The sequence below is a fragment of the Argiope bruennichi genome, chromosome 3 (genome assembly GCF_947563725.1).
Source record: "Argiope bruennichi chromosome 3, qqArgBrue1.1, whole genome shotgun sequence".
NCBI lineage: Eukaryota > Metazoa > Arthropoda > Arachnida > Araneae > Araneidae > Argiope > Argiope bruennichi.
The window spans coordinates 32,181,111-32,199,209 of record NC_079153.1 but is presented as its reverse complement, the minus strand read 5'-3'; the positions used below and the strand labels follow the sequence as shown (position 1 = coordinate 32,199,209).

Sequence of the window (18,099 nt, the reverse complement as noted above, 5' to 3'; positions counted from 1 at the left end):
GTTGCACTTTTCTTCATGTATCTTTTTTTTAAGAAATCAGTTTTTATGCCATGTTCTAATGCAGAATTGAACTTTCATGGTATATCTGGATGCTGAGATTGCCTAAACGTGATAGCGTGGCCGAGCGATCTAAGGCGCTGGTTTAAGACACCAGTCTCTTCGGAGGCGTGGGTTCGAATCCCACCGCTGCCATTCCTCTCTTTTGCTTAAGAGAGGCTTGAAAGACGGCTTTCCGTAGGTAGTGAAAACGAACTAAAGCAAAATGGATTTATCTACATAAAATGTGAGTTAGTTGCACTTTTCCTCATGTATCATTTTTTTAAGAAATCAGTTTTTATGAGATGTTCTAATGCAGAATTAAACTTTTATGGTATATTTCGATGCTGAGATTGCCTAAACGTAGTAGCGTGGCCGAACGGTCTAAGGCGCTGGTTTAAGGCACCAGTCTCTTCGGAGGCGTGGGTTCGAATCCCACCGCTGCCATTCCTCTCTTTTGCTTAAAAGAGGCTTGAAAGACGACTTTCCTTAGGTAGTGAAAACGAACTAAAGCAAAATGGATTTCTACACATAAAATGTGTGTTGGTTGCATTTTTCCTCATATATCATTTTTTTAAGAAATCAGTTTTTATGAGATGTTCTAATGCAGAATTAAACTTTTATGGTACATCTGGATGCTGAGATTACCTAAACGTGGTAGCGTGGCCGAGCGGTCTAAGGCGCTGGTTTAAGGCACCAGTCACTTCGGAGGCGTGGGTTCGAATCCCAGCGCTGCCATTCCTCTCTTTTGCTTAAGAGAGGCTTGAAAGACGGCTTTCCGTAGGTAGTGAAAACGAACTAAAGCAAAATGGATTTATCTACATAAAATGTGATTTGGTTGCACTTTTCCTCAAGTATCAGTTTTTAAAGAAATCAGTTTTTATGAGATGATCTAATGCAGAATTGAACTTTTATGGTATATTTGGATGCTGAGATTGCCTAAACGTGGTAGCGTGGCCGAGCGGTCTAAGGCGCTGGTTTAAGGCACCAGTCTCTTCGGAGGCGTGGGTTCGAATCCCACCGCTGCCATTCCTCTCTTTTGCTTAAGAGAGGCTTGAAAGACGGCTTTCCGTAGGTAGTGAAAACGAAAAAAGCAAAATGGATTTATCTACATAAAATGTGAGTTGGTTGCACTTTTCTTCATGTATCATTTTTTAAAGAAATCAGTTTTTATGCGATGATCTAATGCAGAATTAAACTTTTATGGTATATTTGGATGCTGAGATTGCCTAAGCGTGGTAGCGTGGCCGAGCGGTCTAAGGCGCTGGTTTAAGGCACCAGTCTCTTCGGAGGCGTGGGTTCGAATCCCACCGCTCCCATTCCTCTCTTTTCCTTAAGAGAGGACAGAAAAACGGCTTTCCGTAGGTATTGAAAACGAAATAAAGCAAAATGGATTTATCTAGATAAAATCTGAGTTGGTTGCACTTTTCCTCATGTATCTTTTTTTTAAGAAATCAGTTTTTATGCCATGTTCTAATGCAGAATTAAACTTTTATGGTATATCTGGATGCTGAGATTGCCTAAACGTGGTAGCATGGCCGAGCGGTCTAAGGCGCTGGTTTAAGGGACCAGTCACTTCGGAGAAGTGGGTTCGAATCCCACCGCTGCCATTCCTCTCTTTTGCTTAAGAGAGGACAGAAAAACGGCTTTCCGTAGGTAGTGAAAACGAAATAAAACAAAATGGATTTATCTAGATAAAATCTGAGTTGGTTGCACTTTTCCTCATGTATCATTTTTTTAAGAAATCAGTTTTTATGCCATGTTCTAATGCAGAATTAAACTTTTATGGTATATCTGGATGCTGAGATTGCCTAAACGTGGTAGCGTGGCCGAGCGGTCTAAGGCGCTGGTTTCAGGCACCAGTCTCTTCGGAGGCGTGGGTTCGAATCCCACCGCTCCCATTCCTCTTTTTAACTTAAAAGAGGCATGAAAGACGACTTGCCGTCGGCAGGGAAATCGAACTAAAGAAGCGTGGATCCATCTACATAAAATGTGAGTTGGTTGCACTTTTCTTCATGTATCTTTTTTTTAAGAAATCAGTTTTTATGCCATGTTCTAATGCAGAATTGAACTTTCATGGTATATCTGGATGCTGATATTGCCTAAACGTGATAGCGTGGCCGAGCGATCTAAGGCGCTGGTTTAAGACACCAGTCTCTTCGGAGGCGTGGGTTCGAATCCCACCGCTGCCATTCCTCTCTTTTGCTTAAGAGAGGCTTGAAAGACGGCTTTCCGTAGGTAGTGAAAACGAACTAAAGCAAAATGGATTTATCTACATAAAATGTGAGTTAGTTGCACTTTTCCTCATGTATCATTTTTTTAAGAAATCAGTTTTTATGAGATGTTCTAATGCAGAATTAAACTTTTATGGTATATTTCGATGCTGAGATTGCCTAAACGTAGTAGCGTGGCCGAACGGTCTAAGGCGCTGGTTTAAGGCACCAGTCTCTTCGGAGGCGTGGGTTCGAATCCCACCGCTGCCATTCCTCTCTTTTGCTTAAAAGAGGCTTGAAAGACGACTTTCCTTAGGTAGTGAAAACGAACTAAAGCAAAATGGATTTCTCCACATAAAATGTGTGTTGGTTGCATTTTTCCTCATATATCATTTTTTTAAGAAATCAGTTTTTATGAGATGTTCTAATGCAGAATTAAACTTTTATGGTATATCTGGATGCTGAGATTGCCTAAACGTGGTAGCGTGGCCGAGCGGTCTAAGACGCTGGTTTAAGGCACCAGTCACTTCGGAGGCGTGGGTTCGAATCCCAGCGCTGCCATTCTTCTCTTTTGCTTAAGACAGGCTTGAAAGACGGCTTTCCGTAGGTAGTGAAAACGAACTAAAGCAAAATGGATTTATCTACATAAAATGTGAGTTGGTTGCACTTTTCCTCAAGTATCAGTTTTTAAAGAAATCAGTTTTTATGAGATGATCTAATGCAGAATTGAACTTTTATGGTATATTTGGATGCTGAGATTGCCTAAACGTGGTAGCGTGGCCGAGCGGTCTAAGGCGCTGGTTTAAGGCACCAGTCTCTTCGGAGGCGTGGGTTCGAATCCCACCGCTGCCATTCCTCTCTTTTGCTTAAGAGAGGCTTGAAAGACGGCTTTCCGTAGGTAGTGAAAACGAAAAAAGCAAAATGGATTTATCTACATAAAATGTGAGTTGGTTGCACTTTTCTTCATGTATCATTTTTTAAAGAAATCAGTTTTTATGCGATGATCTAATGCAGAATTAAACTTTTATGGTATATTTGGATGCTGAGATTGCCTAAACGTGGTAGCGTGGCCGAGCGGTCTAAGGCGCTGGTTTAAGGCACCAGTCTCTTCGGAGGCGTGGGTTCGAATCCCACCGCTCCCATTCCTCTCTTTTCCTTAAGAGAGGCATGAAAGACGACTTTCCGTACGTAGGGAAAACGAACTAAAGAAACGTGGACCCATCTACATAAAATGTGAGATGGTTGCACTTTTCCTCATGTATCTTTTTTTTTTTAGAAATCAGTTTTTATGAGATGATCTAATGCAGAATTGAACTTTTATAGTATATTTGGATGCTAAGATTGCCTAAACGTGGTAGCGTGGCCGAGCGGTCTAAGGCGCTGGTTTAAGGCACCAGTCTCTTCGGAGGCGTGGGTTCGAATCCCACCGCTGTCATTCCTCTCTTTTGCTTAAGAGAGGCTTGAAAGACGGCTTTCCGTAGGTAGTGAAAACGAACTAAAGCAAAATGGATTTATCTACATAAAATGGGAATTGGTTGCACTTTTCCTCATGTATCATTTTTTTACGAAATCAGTTTTTATGAGATGTTCTAATGCAGAATTAAACTTTTATGGTATATTTGGATGCTGAGATTGCCTAAACGTGGTAGCGTGGCCGAGCGGTCTAAGGCGCTGGTTTAAGGCACCAGTCTCTTCGGAGGCGTGGGTTCGAATCCCACCGCTGCCATTCCTCTCTTTTGCTTAAGAGAGGCTTGAAAGACGGCTTTCCGTAGGAAGTGAAAACGAACTAAAGCAAAATGGATTTATCTACATAAAATGTGAGTTGGTTGCACTTTTCCTCATGTATCTTTTTTTTTAAGAAATCAGTTTTTCTGCAGAATTGAACTTTTATAGTATATTTGGATGCTGAGATTGCCTAAACGTGGTAGCGTGGCCGAGCGTTCTAATTCGCTGGTTTAAGACACCAGACTCTTCGGAGGCGTGGGTTCGAATCCCACCGCTTCCATTCCTCTCTTTTGCTTAAGACAGGCTTGAAAGACGGCTTTCCGTAGGTAGTGAAAACGAACTAAAGCAAAATGGATTTATCTACATAAAATGTGAGTTGGTTGCACTTTTCTTCATGTATCATTTTTTAAAGAAATCAGTTTTTATGCGATGATCTAATGCAGAATTAAACTTTTATGGTATATTTGGATGCTGAGATTGCCTAAACGTGGTAGCGTGGCCGAGCGGTCTAAGGCGCTGGTTTAAGGCACCAGTGTCTTCGGAGGCGTGGGTTCGAATCCCACCGCTCCCATTCCTCTCTTTTCCTTAAGAGAGGCATGAAAGACGACTTTCCGTAGGTAGGGAAAACGAACTAAAGAAAGGTGGACCCATCTACATAAAATGTGAGTTGGTTGCACTTTTCCTCATGTATCTTTTTTTTTTAGAAATCAGTTTTTATGAGATGATCTAATGCAGAATTGAACTTTTATAGTATATTTGGATGCTGAGATTGCCTAAACGTGGTAGCGTGGCCGAGCGGTCTAAGGCGCTGGTTTAAGGCACCAGTCTCTTCGGAGGCGTGGGTTCGAATCCCGCCGCTGCCATTCCTCTCTTTTGCTTAAGAGAGGCTTGAAAGACGGCTTTCCGTAGGTAGTGAAAACGAACTAAAGCAAAATGGATTTATCTACATAAAATGTGAGTTGGTTGCACTTTTCCTCATGTATCATTTTTTTAAGAAATCAGTTTTTATGAGATGATCTAATGCAGAATTAAACTTTTATGGTATATTTGGATGCTGAGATTGCCTACACGTGGTAGCGTGGCCGAGCGGTCTAAGGCGCTGGTTTAAGGCACCAGTCTCTTCGGAGGCGTGGGTTCGAATCCCACCGCTGCCATTCCTCTCTTTTGCTTAAGAGAGGCATGAAAGACGACTTTCCGTAGGTAGGGAAAACGAACTAAAGAAACGTGGACCCATCTACATAAAATGTGAGATGGTTGCACTTTTCCTCATGTATCTTTTTTTTAAGAAATCAGTTTTTATGCGATGTTCTAATGCAGAATTGAACTTTTATGGTATATTTGGATGCTGAGATTGCCTAAACGTGGTAGCGTGGCCGAGCGGTCTAAGGCGCTGGTTTAAGGCACCAGTCTCTTCGGAGGCGTGGGTTCGAATCCCACCGCTGCCATTCCTCTCTTTTGCTTAAGAGAGGCTTGAAAGACGGCTTTCCGTAGGTAGTGAAAACGAACTAAAGCAAAATGGATTTATCTACATAAAATGTGAGTTGGTTGCACTTTTCCTCATGTATCATTTTTTTAGGAAATCAGTTTTTATGAGATGTTCTAATGCAGAATTAAACTTTTATGGTATATTTGGATGCTGAGATTGCCTAAACGTGGTAGCGTGGCCGAGCGGTCTAAGGCGCTGGTTTAAGGCACCAGTCTCTTCGGAGGCGTGGGTTCGAATCCCACCGCTGCCATTCCTCTCATTTGCTTAAGAGAGGCTTGAAAGACGGCTTTCCGTAGGTAGTGAAAACGAACTAAAGCAAAATGGATTTATCTACATAAAATGTGAGTTGGTTGCACTTTTCCTCATGTATCATTTTTTTACGAAATCAGTTTTTATGAGATGTTCTAATGCAGAATTAAACTTTTATGGTATATTTGGATGCTAAAATTGCCTAAACGTGGTAGCGTGGCCGAGGGGTCTAAGGCGCTGGTTTAAGGCACCAGTTTCTTCGGAGGCGTGGGTTCGAATCCCACCGCTGCCATTCCTCTCATTTGCTTAAGAGAGGCTTGAAAGACGGCTTTCCGTAGGTAGTGAAAACGAACTAAAGCAAAATGGATTTATCTACATAAAATGCGATTTGGTTGCACTTTTCCTCATGTATCATTTTTTTACGAAATCAGTTTTTATGAGATGTTCTAATGCAGAATTAAACTTTTATGGTATATTTGGATGCTGAGATTGCCTAAACGTGGTAGCGTGGCCGAGCGGTCTAAGGCGCTGGTTTAAGGCACCAGTCACTTCGGAGGCGTGGGTTCGAATCCCAACGCTGCCATTCCTCTCTTTTGCTTAAGAGAGGCTTGAAAGAAGGTTTTCCGTAGGTAGGGAAAACGAACTAAAGAAACGTGGACCCATCTACATAAAATGTGAGTTGGTTGCACTTTTCCTCATGTATCTTTTTTTTTAAGAAATCAGTTTTTCTGCAGAATTGAACTTTTATAGTATATTTGGATGCTGAGATTGCCTAAACGTGGTAGCGTGGAAGAGCGTTCTAATTCGCTGGTTTAAGGCACCAGACTCTTCGGAGGCGTGGGTTCGAATCCCACCGCTTCCATTCCTCTATTTTGTTTAAGAGAGGCTTGAAAGACGGCTTTCCGTAGGTAGTGAAAACGAACTAAAGCAAAATGGATTTATCTACATAAAATGTGAGTTGGTTGCACTTTTCCTCATGTATCATTTTTTTAAGAAATCAGTTTTTATGAGATTATCTAATGCAGAATTAAACTTTTATGGTATATTTGGATGCTGAGATTGCCTAAACGTGGTACGTGGCCGAGCGGTCTAAGGCGCTGGTTTAAGGCACCAGTCTCTTCGGAGGCGTGGGTTCGAATCCCACCGCTGCCATTCCTCTCTTTTGCTTAAGAGAGGCTTGAAAGAAGGCTTTCCGTAGGTAGTGAAAACGAACTAAAGCAAAATGGATTTATCTACATAAAATGTGAGTTGGTTGCACTTTTCCTCATGTATCTTTTTTTTAAGAAATCAGTTTTTATGAGATGTTCTAATGCAGAATTGATTTTTTATGGTATATTTGGATGCTGAGATTGCCTAAACGTGGTAGCGTGGCCAAACGGTCTAAGGCGCTGGTTTAAGGCACCAGTCTCTTCGGAGGCGTGGGTTCGAATCCCACCGCTGCCATTCCTCTCTTTTGCTTAAGAGAGGCTTGAAAGACGGCTTTCCGTAGGTAGTGAAAACGAACTAAAGCAAAATGGATTTATCTACATAAAATGTGAGTTGGTTGCACTTTTCCTCATGTATCATTTTTTTAAGAAATCAGTTCTTATGAGATGTTCTAATGCAGAATTAAACTTTTATGGTATATTTGGATGCTGAGATTGCCTAAACGTGGTAGCGTGGCCGAGCGGTCCAAGGCGCTGGTTTAAGGCACCAGTCACTTCGGAGGCGTGGGTTCGAATCCCACTGCTGCCATTCCTCTCTTTTCCTTAAGAGAGGCTTGAAAGACGGCTTCCCATAGGTAGTGAAAACGAACTGAAGCAAAATGGATTTATCTACATAAAATGTGAGTTGGTTGCACTTTTCCTCATGTATCATTTTTTTAAGAAATCAGTTTTTATGAGATGATCTAATGCAGAATTAAACTTTTATGGTATATTTGGATGCTGAGATTGCCTAAACGTGGTAGCGTGGCCGAGCGGTCTAAGGCGCTGGTTTAAGGCACCAGTCTCTTCGGAGGCGTGGGTTCGAATCCCACCGCTGCCATTCCTCTCTTTTGTTTAAGAGAGGCTTGAAAGAAGGCTTTCCGTAGGTAGTGAAAACGAACTAAAGCAAAATGGATTTATCTACATAAAATGTGAGTTGGTTGCACTTTTCCTCATGTATCTTTTTTTTAAGAAATCAGTTTTTATGAGATGTTCTAAAGCAGAATTAAACTTTTATGGTATATTTGGATGCTGAGATTGCCTAAACGTGGTAGCGTGGCCGAGCGGTCTAAGGCGCTGGTTTAAGGCACCAGTCTCTTCGGAGGCGTGGGTTCGAATCCCACCGCTGCCATTCCTCTCTTTTGCTTACGAGAGGCTTGAAAGACGGCTTTCCGTAGGTAGTGAAAACGAACTAAAGCAAAATGGATTTATCTACATAAAATGTGAGTTGGTTGCACTTTTCCTCATGTATCATTTTTTAAAGAAATCAGTTTTTATGAGATGATCTAATGCAGAATTGAACTTTTATGGTATATTTGGATGCTGAGATTGCCTAGACGTGGTAGCGTGGCCGAGCGGTCTAAGGCGCTGGTTTAAGGCAACAGTCTCTTCGGAGGCGTGGGTTCGAATCCCACCGCTGCCATTCCTCTCTTTTTCTTAAGAGAGGCTTGAAAGACGGCTTTCCATAGGTAGTGAAAACGAACTAAAGCAAAATGGATTTATCTACATAAAATGTGAGTTGGTTGCTCTTTTCCTCATGTATCATTTTTTTAAGAAATCAGTTTTTATGAGATGTTCTAATGCAGAATTAAACTTTTATGGTATATTTGGATGCTGAGATTGCCTAAGCGTGGTAGCGTGGCCGAGCGGTCTAAGGCGCTGGTTTAAGGCACCAGTCTCTTCGGTGGCGTGGGTTCGAATCCCACCGCTGCCATTCCTCTATTTTGCTTAAGAGAGGCTTGAAAGACGGCTTGCCATAGGTAGTGAAAACGAACTAAAGCAAAATGGATTTATCTACATAAAATGTGAGTTTGTTGCACTTTTCCTCATGTATCATTTTTTTAAGAAATCAGTTTTTATGAGATGATCTAATGCAGAATTAAACTTTTATGGTATATTTGGATGCTGAGATTGCCTAAACGTGGTAGCGTGGCCGAGCGGTCTAAGGCGCTGGTTTAAGGAACCAGTCTCTTCGGAGGCGTGGGTTCGAATCCCACCGCTCCCATTCCTCTCTTTTCCTTAAGAGAGGCATGAAAGACGACTTTCCGTAGGTAGGGAAAACGAACTAAAGAAACGTGGACCCATCTACATAAAATGTGAGTTGGTTGCACTTTTCCTCATGTATCTTTTTTTTTTTAGAAATCAGTTTTTATGAGATGATCTAATGCAGAATTGAACTTTTATAGTATATTTGGATGCTGAGATTGCCTAAACGTGGTAGCGTGGCCGAGCGGTCTAAGGCGCTGGTTTAAGGCACCAGTCTCTTCGGAGGCGTGGGTTCGAATCCCACCGCTGCCATTCCTCTCTTTTGCTTAAGAGAGGCTTGAAAGACGGCTTTCCGTAGGTAGTGAAAACGAACTAAAGCAAAATGGATTTATCTACATAAAATGTGAGTTGGTTGCACTTTTCCTCATGTATCATTTTTTTAAGAAATCAGTTTTTATGAGATGTTCTAATGCAGAATTAAACTTTTATGGTATATTTGGATGCTGAGATTACCTAAACGTGGTAGCGTGGCCGAGCGGTCCAAGGCGCTGGTTTAAGGCACCAGTCTCTTCGGAGGCGTGGGTTCGAATCCCACCGCTGCCATTCCTCTCATTTGCTTAAGAGAGGCTTTAAAGACGGCTTTCCGTAGGTAGTGAAAACGAACTAAAGAAAAATGGATTTATCTACATAAAATGTGAGTTGGTTGCACTTTTCCTCATGTATCATTTTTTTACGAAATCAGTTTTTATGAGATGTTCTAATGCAGAATTAAACTTTTATGGTATATTTGGATGCTGAGATTACCTAAACGTGGTAGCGTGGCCGAGCGGTCTAAGGCGCTGGTTTAAGGCACCAGTCACTTCGGAGGCGTGGGTTCGAATCCCAACGCTGCCATTCCTCTCTTTTGCTTAAGAGAGGCTTGAAAGAAGGTTTTCCGTAGGTAGGGAAAACGAACTAAAGAAACGTGGACCCATCTACATAAAATGTGAGTTGGTTGCACTTTTCCTCATGTATCTTTTTTTTTAAGAAATCAGTTTTTCTGCAGAATTGAACTTTTATAGTATATTTGGATGCTGAGATTGCCTAAACGTGGTAGCGTGGCCGAGCGCTCTAATTCGCTGGTTTAAGGCACCAGACTCTTCGGAGGCGTGGGTTCGAATCCTACCGCTTCCATTCCTCTCTTTTGCTTAAGAGAGGCTTGAAAGACGGCTTTCCGTAGGTACTGAAAACGAACTAAAGCAAAATGGATTTATCTACATAAAATGTGAGTTGGTTGCACTTTTCCTCATGTATCATTTTTTTAAGAAATCAGTTTTTATGAGATGATCTAATGCAGAATTAAACTTTTATGGTATATTTGGATGCTGAGATTGCCTAAACGTGGTACGTGGCCGAGCAGTCTAAGGCGCTGGTTTAAGGCACCAGTCTCTTCGGAGGCGTGGGTTCGAATCCCACCGCTGCCATTCCTCTCTTTTGCTTAAGAGAGGCTTGAAAGAAGGCTTTCCGTAGGTAGTGAAAACGAACTAAATCAAAAATGATTTATCTACATAAAATGTGAGTTGGTTGCACTTTTCCTCATGTATCTTTTTTTTAAGAAATCAGTTTTTATGAGATGTTCTAATGCAGAATTGAACTTTTATGGTATATTTGGATGCTGAGATTGCCTAAACGTGGTAGCGTGGCCAAACGGTCTAAGGCGCTGGTTTAAGGCACCAGTCTCTTCGGAGGCGTGGGTTCGAATCCCACCGCTTCCATTCCTCTCTTTTGCTTAAGAGAGGCTTGAAAGACGGCTTTCCGTAGGTAGTGAAAACGAACTAAAGCAAAATGGATTTATCTACATAAAATGTGAGTTGGTTGCACTTTTCCTCATGTATCATTTTTTTAAGAAATCAGTTTTTATGAGATGATCTAATGCAGAATTAAACTTTTATGGTATATTTGGATGCTGAGATTGCCTAAACGTGGTACGTGGCCGAGCAGTCTAAGGCGCTGGTTTAAGGCACCAGTCTCTTCGGAGGCGTGGGTTCGAATCCCACCGCTGCCATTCCTCTCTTTTGCTTAAGAGAGGCTTGAAAAAAGGCTTTCCGTAGGTAGTGAAAACGAACTAAATCAAAATGGATTTATCTACATAAAATGTGAGTTGGTTGCACTTTTCCTCATGTATCTTTTTTTTAAGAAATCAGTTTTTATGAGATGTTCTAATGCAGAATTGAACTTTTATGGTATATTTGGATGCTGAGATTGCCTAAACGTGGTAGCGTGGCCAAACGGTCTAAGGCGCTGGTTTAAGGCACCAGTCTCTTCGGAGGCGTGGGTTCGAATCCCACCGCTGCCATTCCTCTCTTTTGCTTAAGAGAGGCTTGAAAGACGGCTTTCCGTAGGTAGTGAAAACGAACTAAAGCAAAATGGATTTATCTACATAAAATGTGAGTTGGTTGCACTTTTCCTCATGTATCATTTTTTTAAGAAATCAGTTCTTATGAGATGTTCTAATGCAGAATTAAACTTTTATGGTATATTTGGATGCTGAGATTGCCTAAACGTGGTAGCGTGGCCGAGCGGTCCAAGGCGCTGGTTTAAGGCACCAGTCTCTTCGGAGGCGTGGGTTCGAATCCCACCGCTGCCATTCCTCTCTTTTCCTTAAGAGAGGCTTGAAAGACGGCTTTCCATAGGTAGTGAAAACGAACTGAAGCAAAATGGATTTATCTACATAAAATGTGAGTTGGTTGCACTTTTCCTCATGTATCATTTTTTTAAGAAATCAGTTTTTATGAGATGATCTAATGCAGAATTGAACTTTTATGGTATATTTGGATGCTGAGATTGCCTAGACGTGGTAGCGTGGCCGAGCGGTCTAAGGCGCTGGTTTAAGGCAACAGTCTCTTCGGAGGCGTGGGTTCGAATCCCACCGCTGCCATTCCTCTCTTTTTCTTAAGAGAGGCTTGAAAGACGGCTTTCCATAGGTAGTGAAAACGAACTAAAGCAAAATGGATTTATCTACATAAAATGTGAGTTGGTTGCTCTTTTCCTCATGTATCATTTTTTTAAGAAATCAGTTTTTATGAGATGTTCTAATGCAGAATTAAACTTTTATGGTATATTTGGATGCTGAGATTGCCTAAGCGTGGTAGCGTGGCCGAGCGGTCTAAGGCGCTGGTTTAAGGCACCAGTCTCTTCGGAGGCGTGGGTTCGAATCCCACCGCTGCCATTCCTCTATTTTGCTTAAGAGAGGCTTGAAAGACGGCTTGCCATAGGTAGTGAAAACGAACTAAAGCAAAATGGATTTATCTACATAAAATGTGAGTTTGTTGCACTTTTCCTCATGTATCATTTTTTTAAGAAATCAGTTTTTATGAGATGATCTAATGCAGAATTAAACTTTTATGGTATATTTGGATGCTGAGATTGCCTAAACGTGGTAGCGTGGCCGAGCGGTCTAAGGCGCTGGTTTAAGGAACCAGTCTCTTCGGAGGCGTGGGTTCGAATCCCACCGCTCCCATTCCTCTCTTTTCCTTAAGAGAGGCATGAAAGACGACTTTCCGTAGGTAGGGAAAACGAACTAAAGAAACGTGGACCCATCTACATAAAATGTGAGTTGGTTGCACTTTTCCTCATGTATCTTTTTTTTTTTAGAAATCAGTTTTTATGAGATGATCTAATGCAGAATTGAACTTTTATAGTATATTTGGATGCTGAGATTGCCTAAACGTGGTAGCGTGGCCGAGCGGTCTAAGGCGCTGGTTTAAGGCACCAGTCTCTTCGGAGGCGTGGGTTCGAATCCCACCGCTGCCATTCCTCTCTTTTGCTTAAGAGAGGATTGAAAGACGGCTTTCCGTAGGTAGTGAAAACGAACTAAAGCAAAATGGATTTATCTACATAAAATGTGAGTTGGTTGCACTTTTCCTCATGTATCATTTTTTTAAGAAATCAGTTTTTATGAGATGTTCTAATGCAGAATTAAACTTTTATGGTATATTTGGATGCTGAGATTGCCTAAACGTGGTAGCGTTTCCGAGCGGTCTAAGGCGCTAGTTTAAGGCACCAGTCTCTTCGGAGGCGTGGGTTCGAATCCCACCGCTGCCATTCCTCTCTTTTGCTTAAAAGAGGCTTGAAAGACGGCTTTCCGTAGGTAGTGAAAACGAACTAAAGCAAAATGGATTTATCTACATAAAATGTGAGTTGGTTGCACTTTTCCTCATGTATCATTTTTTTAAGAAATCAGTTTTTATGAGATGTTCTAATGCAGAATTAAACTTTTATGGTATATTTGGATGCTGAGATTGCCTAAACGTGGTAGCGTGGCCGAGCGGTCCAAGGCGCTGGTTTAAGGCACCAGTCTCTTCGGAGGCGTGGGTTCGAATCCCACCGCTGCCATTCCACTCTTTTCCTTAAGAGAGGCTTGAAAGACGGCTTTCGTAGGTAGTGAAAACGAACTAAAGCAAAATGGATTTATCTACATAAAATGTGAGTTGGTTGCACTTTTCCTTATGTATCATTTTTTTAAGAAATCAGTTTTTATGAGATGATCTAATGCAGAATTAAACTTTTATGGTATATTTGGATGCTGAGATTGCCTAAACGTGGTAGCGTGGCCGAGCGGTCTAAGGCGCTGGTTTAAGGCACCAGTCTCTTCGGAGGCGTGGGTTCGAATCCCACCGCTCCCATTCCTCTCTTTTCCTTAAGAGAGGCATGAAAGACGACTTTCCGTAGGTAGGGAAAACGAACTAAAGAAACGTGGACCCATCTACATAAAATGTGAGTTGGTTGCACTTTTCCTCATGTATCTTTTTTTTTTTTAGAAATCAGTTTTTATGAGATGATCTAATGCAGAATTGAACTTTTATAGTATATTTGGATGCTGAGATTGCCTAAACGTGGTAGCGTGGCCGAGCGGTCTAAGGCGCTGGTTTAAGGCACCAGTCTCTTCGGAGGCGTGGGTTCGAATCCCACCGTTGCCATTCCTCTCTTTTTCTTAAGAGAGGCTTGAAAGACGGCTTTCCGTAGGTAGTGAAAACGAACTAAAGCAAAATGGATTTATCTACATAAAATGTGAGTTGGTTGCACTTTTCCTCATGTATCATTTTTTTAAGAAATCAGTTTTTATGAGATGTTCTAATGCAGAATTAAACTTTTATGGTATATTTGGATGCTGAGATTGCCTAAACGTGGTAGCGTTTCCGAGCGGTCTAAGGCGCAAGTTTAAGGCACCAGTCTCTTCGGAGGCGTGGGTTCGAATCCCACCGCTGCCATTCCTCTCTTTTGCTTAAAAGAGGCCTGAAAGACGGCTTTCCGTAGGTAGTGAAAACGAACTATAGCAAAATGGATTTATCTACATAAAATGTGAGTTGGTTGCACTTTTCCTCATGTATCATTTTTTTAAGAAATCAGTTTTTATGAGATGTTCTAATGCAGAATTAAACTTTTATGATATATTTGGATGCTGAGATTGCCTAAACGTGGTAGCGTGGCCGAGCGGTCCAAGGCGCTGGTTTAAGGCACCAGTCTCTTCGGAGGCATGGGTTCGAATCCCGCCGCTGCCATTCCGCTCTTTTCCTTAAGAGAGGCTTGAAAGACGGCTTTCCGTAGGTAGTGAAAACGAACTAAAGCAAAATGGATTTATCTACATAAAATGTGAGTTGGTTGCACTTTTCCTCATGTATCATTTTTTTAAGAAATCAGTTTTTATGAGATGATCTAATGCAGAATTAAACTTTTATGGTATATTTGGATGCTGAGATTGCCTAAACGTGGTAGCGTGGCTGAGCGGTCTAAGGCGCTGGTTTAAGGCACCAGTCTCTTCGGAGGCGTGGGTTCGAATTCTACCGCTCCCAGTCCTCTCTTTTCCTTAAGAGAGGCATGAAAGACGACTTTCCGTAGGTAGGGAAAACGAACTGAAGAAACGTGGACCCATCTACATAAAATGTGAGTTGGTTGCACTTTTCCTCATGTATCTTTTTTTTAAGAAATCAGTTTTTATGCGATGTTCTAATGCAGAATTGAACTTTTATGGTATATTTGGATGCTGAGATTGCCTAAACGTGGTAGCGTGGCCGAGCGGTCTAAGGCGCTGGTTTAAGGCACCAGTCTCTTCGGAGGCGTGGGTTCGAATCCCACCGCTGCCATTCCTCTCTTTTGCTTAAGAGAGGCTTGAAAGACGGCTTTCCGTAGGTAGTGAAAACGAACTAAAGCAAAATGGATTTATCTACATAAAATGTGAGTTGGTTGCACTTTTCCTCATGTATCATTTTTTAAAGAAATCAGTTTTCATGAGATGATCTAATGCAGAATTAAACTTTTATGGTATATTTGGATGCTGAGATTGCCTAAACGTGGTAGCGTGGCCGAGCGGTCTAAGGCGCTGGTTTAAGGCACCAGTCTCTTCGGAGGCGTGGGTTCGAATCCCACCGCTGCCATTCCTCTCTTTTGCTTAAGAGAGGCTTGAAAGACGGCTTTCCGTAGGTAGTGAAAACGAACTAAAGCAAAATGGATTTATCTACATAAAATGTGAGTTGGTTGCACTTTTCCTCATGTATCATTTTTTAAAGAAATCAGTTTTTATGAGATGATCTAATGCAGAATTAAACTTTTATGGTATATTTGGATGCTGAGATTGCCTAAACGTGGTAGCGTGGCCGAGCGGTCTAAGGCGCTGGTTTAAGGCACCAGTCTCGTCGGAGGCGTGGGTTCGAATCCCACCGCTCCCATTCCTCTCTTTTCCTTAAGAGAGGCATGAAAGACGACTTTCCGTAGGTAGGGAAAACGAACTAAAGAAACGTGGACCCATCTACATAAAATGTGAGTTGGTTGCACTTTTCCTCATGTATCTTTTTTTTAAGAAATCAGTTTTTATGCGATGTTCTAATGCAGAATTGAACTTTTATGGTATATTTGGATGCTGGGATTGCCTAAACGTGGTAGCGTGGCCGAGCGGTCTAAGGCGCTGGTTTAAGGCACCAGTCTCTTCTGAGGCGTGGGTTCGAATCCCACCGCTGCCATTCCTCTCTTTTGCTTAAGAGAGGCTTGAAAGACGGCTTTCCGTAGGTAGTGAAAACGAACTAAAGCAAAATGGATTTATCTACATAAAATGTGAGTTGGTTGCACTTTTCCTCATGTATCATTTTTTAAAGAAATCAGTTTTCATGAGATGATCTAATGCAGAATTAAACTTTTATGGTATATTTGGATGCTGAGATTGCCTAAACGTGGTAGCGTGGCCGAGCGGTCTAAGGCGCTGGTTTAAGGCACCAGTCTCTTCGGAGGCGTGGGTTCGAATCCCACCGCTGCCATTCCTCTCTTTTGCTTAAGAGAGGCTTGAAAGACGGCTTTCCGTAGGTAGTGAAAACGAACTAAAGCAAAATGGATTTATCTACAAAAAATGTGAGTTGGTTGCACTTTTCCTCATGTATCATTTTTTAAAGAAATCAGTTTTTATGAGATGATCTAATGCAGAATTAAACTTTTATGGTATATTTGGATGCTGAGATTGCCTTAACGTGGTAGCGTGGCCGAGCGGTCTAAGGCGCTGGTTTAAGGCACCAGTCTCTTCGGAGGCGTGGGTTCGAATCCCACCGCCCCCATTCCTCTCCTTTCCTTAAGAGAGGCATGAAAGACGACTTTCCGTAGGTAGGGAAAACGAACTAAAGAAACGTGGACCCATCTACATAAAATGTGAGTTGGTTGCTCTTTTCCTCATGTATCATTTTTTTAAGAAATCAGTTTTTATGCTATGTTCTAATGCAGAATTGAACTTTTATGGTATATTTGGATGCTGAGATTGCCTAAACGTGGTAGCGTGCCCAAGCGGTCTAAGGCGCTGGTTTAAGGTACCAGTCTCTTCGGAGGCGTGGGTTCGAATCCCACCGCTGCCATTCCTCTCTTTTGCTTAAGAGAGGCTTGAAAGACGGCTTTCCGTAGGTAGTGAAAACGAACTAAAGCAAAATGGATTTATCTACATAAAATGTGAGTTGGTTGCACTTTTCCTCATGTATCATTTTTTAAAGAAATCAGTTTTTATGAGATGATCTAATGCAGAATTAAACTTTTATGGTATATTTGGATGCTGAGATTGCCTAAACGTGGTAGCGTGGCCGAGCGGTCTAAGGCGCTGGTTTAAGGCACCAGTCTCTTCGGAGGCGTGGGTTCGAATCCCACCGCTCCCATTCCTCTCTTTTCCTTAAGAGAGGCATGAAAGACGACTTTCCGTAGGGAGGGAAAACGAACTAAAGAAACGTGGACCCATCTACATAAAATGTGAGTTGGTTGCACTTTTCCTCATGTATCTTTTTTTTAAGAAATCAGTTTTTATGAGATGTTCTAATGCAGAATTGAACTTTTATGGTATATTTGGATGCTGAGATTGCCTAAACGTGGTAGCGTGCCCGAGCGGTCTAAGGCGCTGGTTTAAGGCACCAGTCTCTTCGGAGGCGTGGGTTCGAATCCCTCCGCTACGATTCCTCTCTTTTGCTTAAGAGAGGCTTGAAAGACGGCTTTCCGTAGGTAGTGAAAACGAACTAAAGCAAAATGGATTTATCTACATAAAATGTGAGTTGGTTACACTTTTCCTCATGTATCATTTTTTTAAGAAATCAGTTTTTATGCGATGTTCTAATGCAGAATTGAACTTTTATGGTATATTTAGATGCTGAGATTGCCTAAACGTGGTAGCGTGGCCGAGCAGTCTAAGGCGCTGATTAAAGGCACCAGTCTGTTCGGAGGCGTGGGTTCGAATCCCACCGCTGCCATTCCTCTCTTTTGTTTAAGAGAGGCTTGAAAGACGGCTTTCCCGTAGGTAGTGAAAACGAACTAAAGCAAAATGGATTTATCTAATTAAAATGTGAGTTGGTTGCACTTTTCCTCACGTATCATTTTTTTAAAGAAATCAGTTTTTATGAGATGATCTAATGCAGAATTAAACTTTTATGGTATATTTGGATGCTGAGATTGCCTAAACGTGGTAGCGTGGCCGAGCGGTCTAAGGCGCTGGTTTAAGGCACCAGTCTCTTCGGAGGCGTGGGTTCGAATCCCACCGCTGCCATTCCTCTCTTTTGCTTAAGAGAGGCTTGAAAGACGGCTTTCCGTAGGTAGTGAAAACGAACTAAAGCAATATGGATTTATCTACATAAAATGTGAGTTGGTTGCACTTTTCCTCATGTATCATTTTTTAAAGAAATCAGTTTTTATGAGATGATCTAATGCAGAATTAAACTTTTATGGTATATTT

General features: G+C 41.8%; 50 non-coding genes across 50 annotated transcripts; all 50 read left to right on the top strand.

Moving 5' to 3' along the window:
- Window positions 1-110: 110 nt before the first annotated feature.
- Trnal-aag (transfer RNA leucine (anticodon AAG)) lies at window positions 111-192 on the top strand. The gene has a single exon. It is a non-coding gene; the product is annotated as a tRNA-Leu (tRNA).
- A 209-nt stretch (window positions 193-401) lies between these two features.
- On the top strand, window positions 402-483 carry Trnal-aag (transfer RNA leucine (anticodon AAG)). Its single transcript has one exon. It is a non-coding gene; the product is annotated as a tRNA-Leu (tRNA).
- A 209-nt stretch (window positions 484-692) lies between these two features.
- Window positions 693-774, top strand: Trnal-aag (transfer RNA leucine (anticodon AAG)). Its single transcript has one exon. It is a non-coding gene; the product is annotated as a tRNA-Leu (tRNA).
- A 209-nt stretch (window positions 775-983) lies between these two features.
- On the top strand, window positions 984-1,065 carry Trnal-aag (transfer RNA leucine (anticodon AAG)). The gene has a single exon. It is a non-coding gene; the product is annotated as a tRNA-Leu (tRNA).
- A 208-nt stretch (window positions 1,066-1,273) lies between these two features.
- Trnal-aag (transfer RNA leucine (anticodon AAG)) lies at window positions 1,274-1,355 on the top strand. The gene has a single exon. It is a non-coding gene; the product is annotated as a tRNA-Leu (tRNA).
- Window positions 1,356-1,855: 500 nt separating this feature from the next.
- On the top strand, window positions 1,856-1,937 carry Trnal-cag (transfer RNA leucine (anticodon CAG)). The gene has a single exon. It is a non-coding gene; the product is annotated as a tRNA-Leu (tRNA).
- Window positions 1,938-2,146: 209 nt separating this feature from the next.
- On the top strand, window positions 2,147-2,228 carry Trnal-aag (transfer RNA leucine (anticodon AAG)). The gene has a single exon. It is a non-coding gene; the product is annotated as a tRNA-Leu (tRNA).
- Window positions 2,229-2,437: 209 nt separating this feature from the next.
- Window positions 2,438-2,519, top strand: Trnal-aag (transfer RNA leucine (anticodon AAG)). The gene has a single exon. It is a non-coding gene; the product is annotated as a tRNA-Leu (tRNA).
- A 500-nt stretch (window positions 2,520-3,019) lies between these two features.
- On the top strand, window positions 3,020-3,101 carry Trnal-aag (transfer RNA leucine (anticodon AAG)). The gene has a single exon. It is a non-coding gene; the product is annotated as a tRNA-Leu (tRNA).
- A 208-nt stretch (window positions 3,102-3,309) lies between these two features.
- Window positions 3,310-3,391, top strand: Trnal-aag (transfer RNA leucine (anticodon AAG)). Its single transcript has one exon. It is a non-coding gene; the product is annotated as a tRNA-Leu (tRNA).
- A 211-nt stretch (window positions 3,392-3,602) lies between these two features.
- Window positions 3,603-3,684, top strand: Trnal-aag (transfer RNA leucine (anticodon AAG)). Its single transcript has one exon. It is a non-coding gene; the product is annotated as a tRNA-Leu (tRNA).
- Window positions 3,685-3,893: 209 nt separating this feature from the next.
- Window positions 3,894-3,975, top strand: Trnal-aag (transfer RNA leucine (anticodon AAG)). The gene has a single exon. It is a non-coding gene; the product is annotated as a tRNA-Leu (tRNA).
- A 488-nt stretch (window positions 3,976-4,463) lies between these two features.
- On the top strand, window positions 4,464-4,545 carry Trnal-aag (transfer RNA leucine (anticodon AAG)). The gene has a single exon. It is a non-coding gene; the product is annotated as a tRNA-Leu (tRNA).
- A 210-nt stretch (window positions 4,546-4,755) lies between these two features.
- Trnal-aag (transfer RNA leucine (anticodon AAG)) lies at window positions 4,756-4,837 on the top strand. Its single transcript has one exon. It is a non-coding gene; the product is annotated as a tRNA-Leu (tRNA).
- Window positions 4,838-5,046: 209 nt separating this feature from the next.
- Trnal-aag (transfer RNA leucine (anticodon AAG)) lies at window positions 5,047-5,128 on the top strand. Its single transcript has one exon. It is a non-coding gene; the product is annotated as a tRNA-Leu (tRNA).
- A 209-nt stretch (window positions 5,129-5,337) lies between these two features.
- Window positions 5,338-5,419, top strand: Trnal-aag (transfer RNA leucine (anticodon AAG)). The gene has a single exon. It is a non-coding gene; the product is annotated as a tRNA-Leu (tRNA).
- A 209-nt stretch (window positions 5,420-5,628) lies between these two features.
- Trnal-aag (transfer RNA leucine (anticodon AAG)) lies at window positions 5,629-5,710 on the top strand. Its single transcript has one exon. It is a non-coding gene; the product is annotated as a tRNA-Leu (tRNA).
- Window positions 5,711-5,919: 209 nt separating this feature from the next.
- On the top strand, window positions 5,920-6,001 carry Trnal-aag (transfer RNA leucine (anticodon AAG)). The gene has a single exon. It is a non-coding gene; the product is annotated as a tRNA-Leu (tRNA).
- Window positions 6,002-6,210: 209 nt separating this feature from the next.
- On the top strand, window positions 6,211-6,292 carry Trnal-aag (transfer RNA leucine (anticodon AAG)). The gene has a single exon. It is a non-coding gene; the product is annotated as a tRNA-Leu (tRNA).
- A 487-nt stretch (window positions 6,293-6,779) lies between these two features.
- On the top strand, window positions 6,780-6,862 carry Trnal-aag (transfer RNA leucine (anticodon AAG)). The gene has a single exon. It is a non-coding gene; the product is annotated as a tRNA-Leu (tRNA).
- Window positions 6,863-7,070: 208 nt separating this feature from the next.
- Trnal-aag (transfer RNA leucine (anticodon AAG)) lies at window positions 7,071-7,152 on the top strand. The gene has a single exon. It is a non-coding gene; the product is annotated as a tRNA-Leu (tRNA).
- A 209-nt stretch (window positions 7,153-7,361) lies between these two features.
- Window positions 7,362-7,443, top strand: Trnal-aag (transfer RNA leucine (anticodon AAG)). Its single transcript has one exon. It is a non-coding gene; the product is annotated as a tRNA-Leu (tRNA).
- Window positions 7,444-7,652: 209 nt separating this feature from the next.
- Window positions 7,653-7,734, top strand: Trnal-aag (transfer RNA leucine (anticodon AAG)). The gene has a single exon. It is a non-coding gene; the product is annotated as a tRNA-Leu (tRNA).
- A 209-nt stretch (window positions 7,735-7,943) lies between these two features.
- On the top strand, window positions 7,944-8,025 carry Trnal-aag (transfer RNA leucine (anticodon AAG)). Its single transcript has one exon. It is a non-coding gene; the product is annotated as a tRNA-Leu (tRNA).
- A 209-nt stretch (window positions 8,026-8,234) lies between these two features.
- On the top strand, window positions 8,235-8,316 carry Trnal-aag (transfer RNA leucine (anticodon AAG)). Its single transcript has one exon. It is a non-coding gene; the product is annotated as a tRNA-Leu (tRNA).
- A 209-nt stretch (window positions 8,317-8,525) lies between these two features.
- Window positions 8,526-8,607, top strand: Trnal-aag (transfer RNA leucine (anticodon AAG)). The gene has a single exon. It is a non-coding gene; the product is annotated as a tRNA-Leu (tRNA).
- A 209-nt stretch (window positions 8,608-8,816) lies between these two features.
- On the top strand, window positions 8,817-8,898 carry Trnal-aag (transfer RNA leucine (anticodon AAG)). The gene has a single exon. It is a non-coding gene; the product is annotated as a tRNA-Leu (tRNA).
- Window positions 8,899-9,109: 211 nt separating this feature from the next.
- On the top strand, window positions 9,110-9,191 carry Trnal-aag (transfer RNA leucine (anticodon AAG)). Its single transcript has one exon. It is a non-coding gene; the product is annotated as a tRNA-Leu (tRNA).
- A 209-nt stretch (window positions 9,192-9,400) lies between these two features.
- Window positions 9,401-9,482, top strand: Trnal-aag (transfer RNA leucine (anticodon AAG)). Its single transcript has one exon. It is a non-coding gene; the product is annotated as a tRNA-Leu (tRNA).
- A 209-nt stretch (window positions 9,483-9,691) lies between these two features.
- On the top strand, window positions 9,692-9,773 carry Trnal-aag (transfer RNA leucine (anticodon AAG)). The gene has a single exon. It is a non-coding gene; the product is annotated as a tRNA-Leu (tRNA).
- Window positions 9,774-10,551: 778 nt separating this feature from the next.
- On the top strand, window positions 10,552-10,633 carry Trnal-aag (transfer RNA leucine (anticodon AAG)). Its single transcript has one exon. It is a non-coding gene; the product is annotated as a tRNA-Leu (tRNA).
- A 499-nt stretch (window positions 10,634-11,132) lies between these two features.
- On the top strand, window positions 11,133-11,214 carry Trnal-aag (transfer RNA leucine (anticodon AAG)). Its single transcript has one exon. It is a non-coding gene; the product is annotated as a tRNA-Leu (tRNA).
- Window positions 11,215-11,423: 209 nt separating this feature from the next.
- Window positions 11,424-11,505, top strand: Trnal-aag (transfer RNA leucine (anticodon AAG)). Its single transcript has one exon. It is a non-coding gene; the product is annotated as a tRNA-Leu (tRNA).
- Window positions 11,506-11,714: 209 nt separating this feature from the next.
- Trnal-aag (transfer RNA leucine (anticodon AAG)) lies at window positions 11,715-11,796 on the top strand. Its single transcript has one exon. It is a non-coding gene; the product is annotated as a tRNA-Leu (tRNA).
- A 209-nt stretch (window positions 11,797-12,005) lies between these two features.
- On the top strand, window positions 12,006-12,087 carry Trnal-aag (transfer RNA leucine (anticodon AAG)). The gene has a single exon. It is a non-coding gene; the product is annotated as a tRNA-Leu (tRNA).
- Window positions 12,088-12,296: 209 nt separating this feature from the next.
- Window positions 12,297-12,378, top strand: Trnal-aag (transfer RNA leucine (anticodon AAG)). Its single transcript has one exon. It is a non-coding gene; the product is annotated as a tRNA-Leu (tRNA).
- A 211-nt stretch (window positions 12,379-12,589) lies between these two features.
- Trnal-aag (transfer RNA leucine (anticodon AAG)) lies at window positions 12,590-12,671 on the top strand. Its single transcript has one exon. It is a non-coding gene; the product is annotated as a tRNA-Leu (tRNA).
- Window positions 12,672-13,171: 500 nt separating this feature from the next.
- On the top strand, window positions 13,172-13,253 carry Trnal-aag (transfer RNA leucine (anticodon AAG)). Its single transcript has one exon. It is a non-coding gene; the product is annotated as a tRNA-Leu (tRNA).
- A 208-nt stretch (window positions 13,254-13,461) lies between these two features.
- Window positions 13,462-13,543, top strand: Trnal-aag (transfer RNA leucine (anticodon AAG)). The gene has a single exon. It is a non-coding gene; the product is annotated as a tRNA-Leu (tRNA).
- A 212-nt stretch (window positions 13,544-13,755) lies between these two features.
- Window positions 13,756-13,837, top strand: Trnal-aag (transfer RNA leucine (anticodon AAG)). The gene has a single exon. It is a non-coding gene; the product is annotated as a tRNA-Leu (tRNA).
- Window positions 13,838-14,337: 500 nt separating this feature from the next.
- Trnal-aag (transfer RNA leucine (anticodon AAG)) lies at window positions 14,338-14,419 on the top strand. The gene has a single exon. It is a non-coding gene; the product is annotated as a tRNA-Leu (tRNA).
- A 500-nt stretch (window positions 14,420-14,919) lies between these two features.
- Trnal-aag (transfer RNA leucine (anticodon AAG)) lies at window positions 14,920-15,001 on the top strand. The gene has a single exon. It is a non-coding gene; the product is annotated as a tRNA-Leu (tRNA).
- A 209-nt stretch (window positions 15,002-15,210) lies between these two features.
- Window positions 15,211-15,292, top strand: Trnal-aag (transfer RNA leucine (anticodon AAG)). Its single transcript has one exon. It is a non-coding gene; the product is annotated as a tRNA-Leu (tRNA).
- Window positions 15,293-15,501: 209 nt separating this feature from the next.
- On the top strand, window positions 15,502-15,583 carry Trnal-aag (transfer RNA leucine (anticodon AAG)). Its single transcript has one exon. It is a non-coding gene; the product is annotated as a tRNA-Leu (tRNA).
- A 209-nt stretch (window positions 15,584-15,792) lies between these two features.
- Trnal-aag (transfer RNA leucine (anticodon AAG)) lies at window positions 15,793-15,874 on the top strand. The gene has a single exon. It is a non-coding gene; the product is annotated as a tRNA-Leu (tRNA).
- Window positions 15,875-16,083: 209 nt separating this feature from the next.
- Trnal-aag (transfer RNA leucine (anticodon AAG)) lies at window positions 16,084-16,165 on the top strand. The gene has a single exon. It is a non-coding gene; the product is annotated as a tRNA-Leu (tRNA).
- Window positions 16,166-16,374: 209 nt separating this feature from the next.
- Window positions 16,375-16,456, top strand: Trnal-aag (transfer RNA leucine (anticodon AAG)). Its single transcript has one exon. It is a non-coding gene; the product is annotated as a tRNA-Leu (tRNA).
- A 209-nt stretch (window positions 16,457-16,665) lies between these two features.
- Trnal-aag (transfer RNA leucine (anticodon AAG)) lies at window positions 16,666-16,747 on the top strand. The gene has a single exon. It is a non-coding gene; the product is annotated as a tRNA-Leu (tRNA).
- A 209-nt stretch (window positions 16,748-16,956) lies between these two features.
- Trnal-aag (transfer RNA leucine (anticodon AAG)) lies at window positions 16,957-17,038 on the top strand. The gene has a single exon. It is a non-coding gene; the product is annotated as a tRNA-Leu (tRNA).
- Window positions 17,039-17,831: 793 nt separating this feature from the next.
- On the top strand, window positions 17,832-17,913 carry Trnal-aag (transfer RNA leucine (anticodon AAG)). Its single transcript has one exon. It is a non-coding gene; the product is annotated as a tRNA-Leu (tRNA).
- Window positions 17,914-18,099: the final 186 nt, after the last annotated feature.